Here is an 8,978-nt window from a genome sequence, read left to right on the forward strand (position 1 = left end):
ATTTTGAATTTTATTTTTATGTGTATGTTCGTACATCCATTGTAACATTATCATCTATGCTACTCTAACTTTATGCTCTTATTGTTTCATTAGAGTCCAGGATTCACTACCATATAACATAACTAGTCTGATAGCAGCATGATAAAATTTTTTTTAAGTTTACTAGGCACCTTCCGGTTGCAAATAACTCATTTAGTTTTTCTCTAATTAAACCACCCAACTTGAATCCTATGTGAAACATCCCCATTGGTTTTGCCATCATTTTGAATAATGGCTCCCAAATATTTAAACTTTTTCACTTGAGATATAATTTGATCTCCTAATTTCACTTTCAAATTACTATTAACTAGTCTCTTACCAAATTTATAATATAAATATTCTATCTTGCTCCTACTCAGACAGAAACCTTTCGATTCTAATGTCCTCCTCCATAACTCAAGTTTACAATTAATATCTTCTCTTGTCTCTGCTATAAGAACTATATCATCCGCAAAAAGCATATATTTGAGAATTTTTGTAACAGTCACACCCCCCCGAGCCCACTGCTGTGAGTGGTGGACTGGGCCGTAACCACCTCACGGCAACCCAGCCGGCTTTCCCCATGGTAGTTCATGGGTTATTCCCCGCACCCACTGCGCTAAGGGAGCCTTCTCAGGTTCGATCCTCCAACCTCTCCTACATAGCGAAGTTGAGGCTGAACCTGGTACCATTGAGTCAAGTCAACTTCGCTATGTAGGAGAGGTTGGAGGATCGAACCTGGGAAGGCTCCCTTAGCGCAGTGGGTACGGGGAATAACCCATGAACTACCATGGGTAAAGTCGGCTGGGTTGCCGTGAGGTGGTTATGGCCCAGTCCACTACTCGCAGCAGTGGGCTCGGGGGGATGTGACTGTTACAATTTTCTCTTAAATATGTTCCATCAAAACATTTAGGACCAAGTTAAAAAGATAAGAACTCAAAGATGATCTCTAATGTAGTTCAATCTTTATAGAAAAGTCCTTTATTTGACCATTAGACATTCTTATACTAGTTTTTACCCCCTCCTATATATCTTGTATAACTTTAATATAAGCAATCTATACTCCCTTCTTTTCCAAGAGTTTCTAAAGCACTTCTCTTGATATACAGTCATAAACTTTTTTCAAATTAATAAAAATCATGTGTAAATCTTTATCTTTGCAGCGATACTTTTCAATTAATCCCCTTGGTAGATAAGTCGTCTCTATAATTGATTTACCTAGCATAAAACCAAAATGATTCTTAAAAATACTTATCTCCAATCTCAACCTATGTTCAATTATTCTCTTTTACAATTTCATTATATAGCTCATAAGTTTAATCCCTTTATAGTTAGTACAATTCTGAATATCCTCTATATTTTTATAAATAGGAATTAATGTACTCCTCCTCCAATCGTCAAGCATTTTCTTAGACCATAAAATCACATTAAATAACTTAGTTAAATATCTCACCCCTTCTTCACCTAAACATTTCCACACTTTAATAGGTATACAATCAGGTCTATTGGCTCTACCATTTGCCATTTTCTTAAAAGCTTCCTTTACCTCCTTATCACGTATTATTCAATAGAATGACAAATTTTGTTCTTCTTCACGAGTTATTAAATCCTTCAAGTTACTAGACGAGCCCTCTCCATCATTGAAAAGTTTGGAAAAGTAAGTCTCCCATTTATTTTTAATTTCATCATCTATAACTAAAATTCTTCCCTCTTCATCCTTTATACATCTTACCTATTCTAGATCTCTTGATTTTCTTTCCATACTCTTAGCAATCTTATAAATTTTTTATTCTGCTTCCTTTGTCTTAAAGCTCTTATAAAATTCGTCAAAAACTTTAGAATGAGCTTCACTTACAGCTCTCTTAGTTTACTTCTTAGCCATACAGTACCTTTCTCAATTTTTCTCATTGTTACACAAATGTATGGCTTTAAAATAGTTTTTCTTATATTTGATTTTGTCCTATACACTATTCTTCCACCACCAAGACTTCTTATCCCTCGAACCAAAATCTTTTGATTCTCCCAAAACTACTTTTTCAACCTCCCTTATCTTTTTAGCCATATCCTCTCACAAGATGTTAGCACTTTCTTGAGATTCTCAAATTCCTTTGTCCAAAAGATTCCGCTTGAAAATATCCTACTTCTCACCTTTTAATTGCCGCCACCTAATCCTTGGTACTACTACTTGTTGATGTTTTTGAGTTTTACTCATAATACACACATCAAAGACAAAGACCCTATATTGTGTTAGTACAGCATCTCCGGGAATCACCTTGCAATTTTTACAGAGTCTTCTATCCATGTTCCTAACCAAAAGAAAATCAATTTGTGACCTTAAAGCTCCACTTGTGTAAGTGATGAGATGCTCATCTCTCTTCTTGAAATAAGTATTAGGAATTTTAAAATCATACGCCAATGAGAAATCAAGAAAAGTTTATCCTTCATTGTTTAGCTCTTCAAACCCAAAACTACCATGCACCCTCACATACTGACCAACTTCCCTCTCGATATGCCTATTAAAGTCTCCTTCAATAAAAATCTTTTCACTTTGTGGTATGTGTTAAACTAACTCCTCCAAGTCCTCCTAAAATAATTCCTTAAGACTGGCTTCTGTCCCAACTTGAGGCGCATAAGCGCTAACAATATTAACGTTCTCACATCCAACTGTCATTTTTAAGGAAATAATTCTGTCTCCAATTCTGCTAACTTTTACAACATTCTTCTTCCACTCCTTATCAATAATGATGCCTACTCCATTATGTATGTTTACTTTTCTTGTATACCAAAGTTTGAAATCTCGAATATCCTTAGCTTCTTCTCTACACCATTTTGTTTCTTGCAGGTATATGATATTGAGTTTCTTTTGAATCATAACCCATACAACCTCTACAGATTTACAATTCAATGTCCCAACATTCCAAGTACCAAATCTAATTTTGCTTTCATGGACTAACTTCTTTAGCCACGCACATCTCAAATGATATGGTAGTCTTTGCTCATTTAACACTACATTCAGGCGCCGATACAGTGGCTCTAACTCACTTATCACTGCCATCGAGCCATGCAGCGCGTTACTTACAAGTAACAATCTAGTATTAACATTATAACGTCTATTGCCCATGTTTATGATAATTTCAACAAAGTTTTATGTTGGCTATTGATGGCCTAACACAACCCTCCTCCTTTGCCCGGGCTTGAGATCGGCTATAAACATAGGCGGAGTTTCATGTTTATAACTATGTGAATCAAAATTTATAACTTATTTTTTTAAAATAATTTTATTGAGACTTAATTGTCACTAATTCTTTCTTGTGAGACTTTAATGTCATTTTCATTTTTTATAACTCAAAAAAAATTCTGTCTTACTTTTTTAATTATGTGTGAGAATGAGTTTTGGGAGAATGACACAAAAATGCCTCCCAAATAGTAAATGACAAAAAAAAACCACAAAATATTATACCTATTCTAAAGTCTGGACTTCTCTAGTATAAAATATGCTGGATAGGCTAGCACTCAAAAATAGATAAATTGGTGTTCTAAAATTTTCAAAACATTTTCCTAAAAGTGTGAAAATAGAGCAAACTGATAAAATAATAAAGTTTAAATAGAGAGAGTGAAGAACTTAGAGTTTGAGTAAGAAGAAGCACACAAGTGATTTATACTAATTCAGCCTAGTCACTTAACCTATGTCTAATCTTCAATAGCATACTTGAGAGTTTTTACTATAAAACACAAGCTTCAAGGATGCTTGCAACCTTAGCACAATGACAAGACAAAAACTATCTTGAACACTCTTAATTCCCTTACAAACTCTTAAGAAATGAATACCCACTTATGGAAAGGATTTCCTTAAGATTTACCTTATAAAATTTAAGTGAAAGAAATATTACAAACTCTAAAAATAGTAGATGGATACAATGAAAGCTTGTAAATCAAATAATGAGAGCTTAACAAAAATTATGAAAGAAAGTATGTAGGAAACATTTAATGATCACTTATGTTGTTGTACAGTAGCCAAAAACACTGATGAGTTCATCCTAGAACACATGTGAATTAGACAATTCAACAAAGGTACATTCTAAAGATTTGACACTTAAGTTCAATAAACTTGTGAGCCTAAAGTAGGCTCTAATATGATGTATTCTTACTATTTTCAAACATGTGATAACTTTTATTAGTTTTTACAATTGAATCTAAGAGATGAATAAAACAAATAAACCTATAATACTAAATCTTCTCTTAATTTTCATGTTCTTGGAGGTTTTGGCACTTAGTCACTGTACGTATAATCTACATAAGTGACAAACAAATTTATCTTGATTTTGTTATCATCAAAACATATGGTTTAATATATTTTTCTCAACCTAACTCAAAGCTAAATAGTGATTTTTTTAGCTCTCCTTTGCTTAAATCCTCATAGGAACAATACCATTCGAAAACTCTCTACTTGTGATGACCTGTATGCTTGCAGTAATGCTTGACGATAAAAATAATCCAAGATTCTAAAGCCAATAACTTGTCTCTAAGTTGGTTTTTACATGATTCATGCAATTGCAAGCTCTCAAAATTGATGTTTAACATTGTTTCTAAGAGAAAATAAAAAGAATAATCCTATGTAATAAGGCATTTTCTTGGATATTTTCTCCTTAAAGGTTTAGTTATGATTTGATTTAATGATCTACAAAAATAATAACCTTCTCTCAAGTTTTGTTGTCATTAAAACATAATGTATCCAACAAATTATTTCAACAAAATTACTTTTCCAACCCTCTGCATAAAAAGAAAAAGAAACATCCAAATTGTGGATTTTGTGCTCTAGCACCTGTTTGGATTTCATCCACAATCAATTCTAGAGGCCAAAATCATAATTTTATAAAAATATATCTAAACATTTCTATTGCATGTGAAAATCAATTATGAATTCAAAATCAAATTTTTCTAAAACTATCCAAACACCTATTGTAAATGCCAAAATCAATTATGAATCTAAAATTATGATTTTCTTAAAAATATTCAAACACCTCTATAAATGCCAAAATCAATTATGAATCTAAAAACATAATTTTTTAAATATTTTATAATATTTTTTGGACAAATTTTTAAAAAAAAGTATAATTGAAAAGTAAGTAATAGTAGTTTATGAGATAACTGTAGTTTTGGGTTCATAATTGATTTTGACATGCATGGGGGTGTTTGGATATTCAATGATTTTAGATTCATAATTAGTTTTGGCATGTGTAATGAGTGTTTGAATATTTTTTTCAAAAACATGATTGTGGATTCATAATTGATTTTAATATGTAAAATGGGTGTTCAAATATATTTTTACAAAACTATAGTTTTATGTAATTTTCAATTTTGATTAAAATCAATCTTATTAATTAATTTTATAAATAAATTATATACCACATAACATAATTAATTATATTCAAAACCAATCATATTAATTAATTTTTTTCATAATTAATTACACCCAATTGAATTCCAAATATACCCCTAATCTTTGGGTCGATAGCAGTAGCTTTCATTGATAACTTCAACCCCAAATGTCTACTTTAAGGAATGGGTTTTGGACTTATATTTCCATTCAACAAGGAAATCTCTACCAAATTATTTCCAGTATAATCTCCTCAACTCCAAGAAATGCACTAAAATACTTTGATTGAAGTATTTAAAGAAGTTAACTTTGAACTTTTGGAACCTAGAAGCTCTGTAGAAATCATTTTGAGATTCATCACTAGAAAGAGTAGTTTTGTAGTTGGTGAAGATGAGCATAGAGAAAGCCATGGTATCCCAAGCTAGAGCATTGTACAACAATGCATAAGTGATGACCTTAACATCAAAATTGTTCAAACTTTTCTTTTCTTGTGAAATGAAGAGTCCAAAGGTAGCCCAATTGAAATGAAGTTGAGTTCAATTTCTATTACACGAAGAGCATCTTCAAGCTTTATGCGCCAAAAATATCACTAGCTATCGCGATGATCATTAGCACTATAGATCATGTTAACGATGAGTCCTTTAAGCTTTCAGAAGGAGTAAGCTTTCTACACCACCTTAAGATCACTTATCTCATTGTGTTTTTGTTGATCAACAACCTCATTAAATCCTTGAACAAATTCTAGAATTATGATAATTTAAGAAGGAAGTCTTAGTTTTTCCCTAAAATCATGTGCCTAGCTTTATGAGCTTTGCATAATTAGGACCTGAATTAAGTTTTAGAACCAAAGATTGCTTGAAATTATTAATGGCTAGACTAGATAGTCAAGTCCTTGTGATAATGGGTGCAATAGCTATGGCGCCACATTTGATTATAACCCATCTTTTGGTGATGCCCAGGTTAAGGAAAGTAGTTCTTTCTTTCTTTTTTATTCAGAGGGTTAGAAATGTAATTTTGCTAAAATAATTTATGCTAGAGAATTCCCTTGGGACTTTAAAATAATATTATATTTTGTGTTATACGTTTATGTCATTTACCTACTTGAGAGCTATTTTTATGTCATTCTCCTATGAATTTTTTTTTAGAAATATCAATGTTATTATTACCAAAAAGAAATGCCCTTGTATTAATCATTTAATGTTTAAACTTTGTTTCTTACCTTAACAATGATCTTTTATTGCCCCTTGAAACTGTGTAGAATTGAAAATTATAATTAAATGCATCAAAAAATGTGTTATATTTTTTGAGGAAAAAATGTGTTGGTAGATTCATTATGTTTTGATGATAACAAAACTCCATAGAAGTTTTTTTTTTGTAGATTAAGTGCAATGTCATAGATAAAACCTTCATAAAAAGAATATTCAAGAGAAGATCTAGTTATATAGGTTATATTAATTTTCATTCTTTTAGAACCTTATGTAATAACATTTTTTGAGAGCTTGCATTTGCATGAAAAATGGTTTTTTTGAGAAAAGAAATTGCATTAGAGTCTTGAACTTAACATAGAAAATCATTTCAAAGTCATTTCATAAGCTTACATGTCATTTATGAATGAATAAATTCCATTCACACTTGCCTTGAAGCCTTGCAACTAGCCGGTCAATGAACAACACTCATTGCTACAAAATTGTGAGTTCAAATAAGGGGGACTCAAAAGCCAAACCAAAAGTTTCATTCATGCTTGAATTAATCTAGTTGAAATGATATATTGACTTTATGCACTCGATAACACCTAAACCAATGTTCATCCACCCAAGAATGGGCCCAAAATAGCTCCTGGGTTCTGTTTGACAATTCATGCTTGAATCAGTATGATTCACACATGAATGAGACAATGAACTTACTTGAGCTTTCTATGAAATGTCATTCATGTGAATGTGGTTCCCTATATGTCACACAAGTCTATATCTTCTCATTCATGCTTGAACAAAGATCCATCTGAGCGTGAATTAGTTTATTTTGAAAAAACTCAAAGTGCTCCTTTTCTTATTCACACTTGAAAATTCACTTGAATCAGGCTTTGTCCTAAGAGTTTCATGTCTACCTACCCATTAATGCTTGAACCAGTTACCTCCCATGCCTAAATAAGCTTATAGAATAGGTCTTAACATATAACACTCCATTCACATGCATGAACCAACCCTGCATCCTCGCTTGAACTTCACTATTTTATCAACTTGAGTTGTTTTCTGGTTCTTAGGAAAACTTTTGAAAAAATTTAAAACACCCTAAGTATCAACATATCCAGCATGTGTTATATTTAAGGCCAAAAAATTGATAGTTGTTGCTTATACAAGCGGCTAAAGCAACTGATTATTAATTATTTGTTAAATGAAAATAAGTAATTTTAATGCACATTTTTTAAAAAAACTTGCGAGCCTAGATATTATAACATAACTATTTATGCTCTTTTTTTTTTACTTGTAGGCATGTACAAGTAATTAATTCAAAGTGACTTCTCAATCAAATAGTGAGTCTTAAGACCTTTTGTCACAATTTCTCTAGATACAAGTACTTAGAAGAAGAAGAAGACATTATTTTTCTCTTTGTAGGTGAGAAAGAAGGAATCTGTGTTTTGAATATGAGCAAAATGTAACTAATATTATAAAAGAAATTACAAAAAAAGATATATGAAAAATGGAAGAAAAATACTAAAGCAAGGATGATGTCGATCTACTCTTAAATGTTAGAAATAAGTATGCTGCATATTTGTGTTAGGTATTGTGGATCTATTAGTTGCTACAGACTAGAGTTATGTTGGATGCATGCAGATCTATATCGGTACCATCACAGGGAATTAGGCCTCTAATCATTATCCGCTAGTCATTAAGACGAAGCATGGATCCATTAAGATGAAAATTGGCATTTAGACATTTTTTGGGATTTCTGCCTCCTTAAGATCTATGCTTCGTCTTAAACTACCTTTTCCATCATTTAATAGCATATTTCACATTTGTTTAAAATGAGATCCTATTTAATACACTTTAATACGTGTATTTTGTATTTACCATGGTAGAGCTATTTGTTATTTTGAACTCTTTTCTATTATGGTATATCCTTTTCTACCATGGTAGTCTTTTAAGAAAATACTTTATATTAATAGTGCTTTATATCATGATAAGATTTGTGAAAAGTAATTTAGTTTTTAATTATAATGGTAGCCCTTTTTCTACTATGGTAGGATTTCTAATTAATTAAGTTAACTCTTTTCTACCATTTTGACTCTTTTATTACCATAGTAGTGTTTTAGAAATATGAGTTTATCTTTTATTACCATAATAGATCTTTTTTTATCATGGTAAGTATCTAGTAACTTTGGTTTGAGTTAAAGAATTATTATTTTGTGAAAAATTGGTTTAGAAATTTAGAGTGTTACAATAGGCACTGTGAGATAATTTCTCCTTATTCCACGTTATTGTAATTTCTATATTTTAAACTCTACTTAGTGGATGCACTTCATAATCTCCATGTTACCTTAAATACCATGTAAACCACGCACACAAAGGGAAAGCGTTTCATTTTT

This window comes from Prosopis cineraria, unplaced genomic scaffold (assembly GCF_029017545.1).
Source record: "Prosopis cineraria cultivar Desert tree isolate PC_DT_omini unplaced genomic scaffold, ASM2901754v1 PC8, whole genome shotgun sequence".
Classification (NCBI taxonomy): Eukaryota; Viridiplantae; Streptophyta; class Magnoliopsida; order Fabales; family Fabaceae; genus Prosopis; species Prosopis cineraria.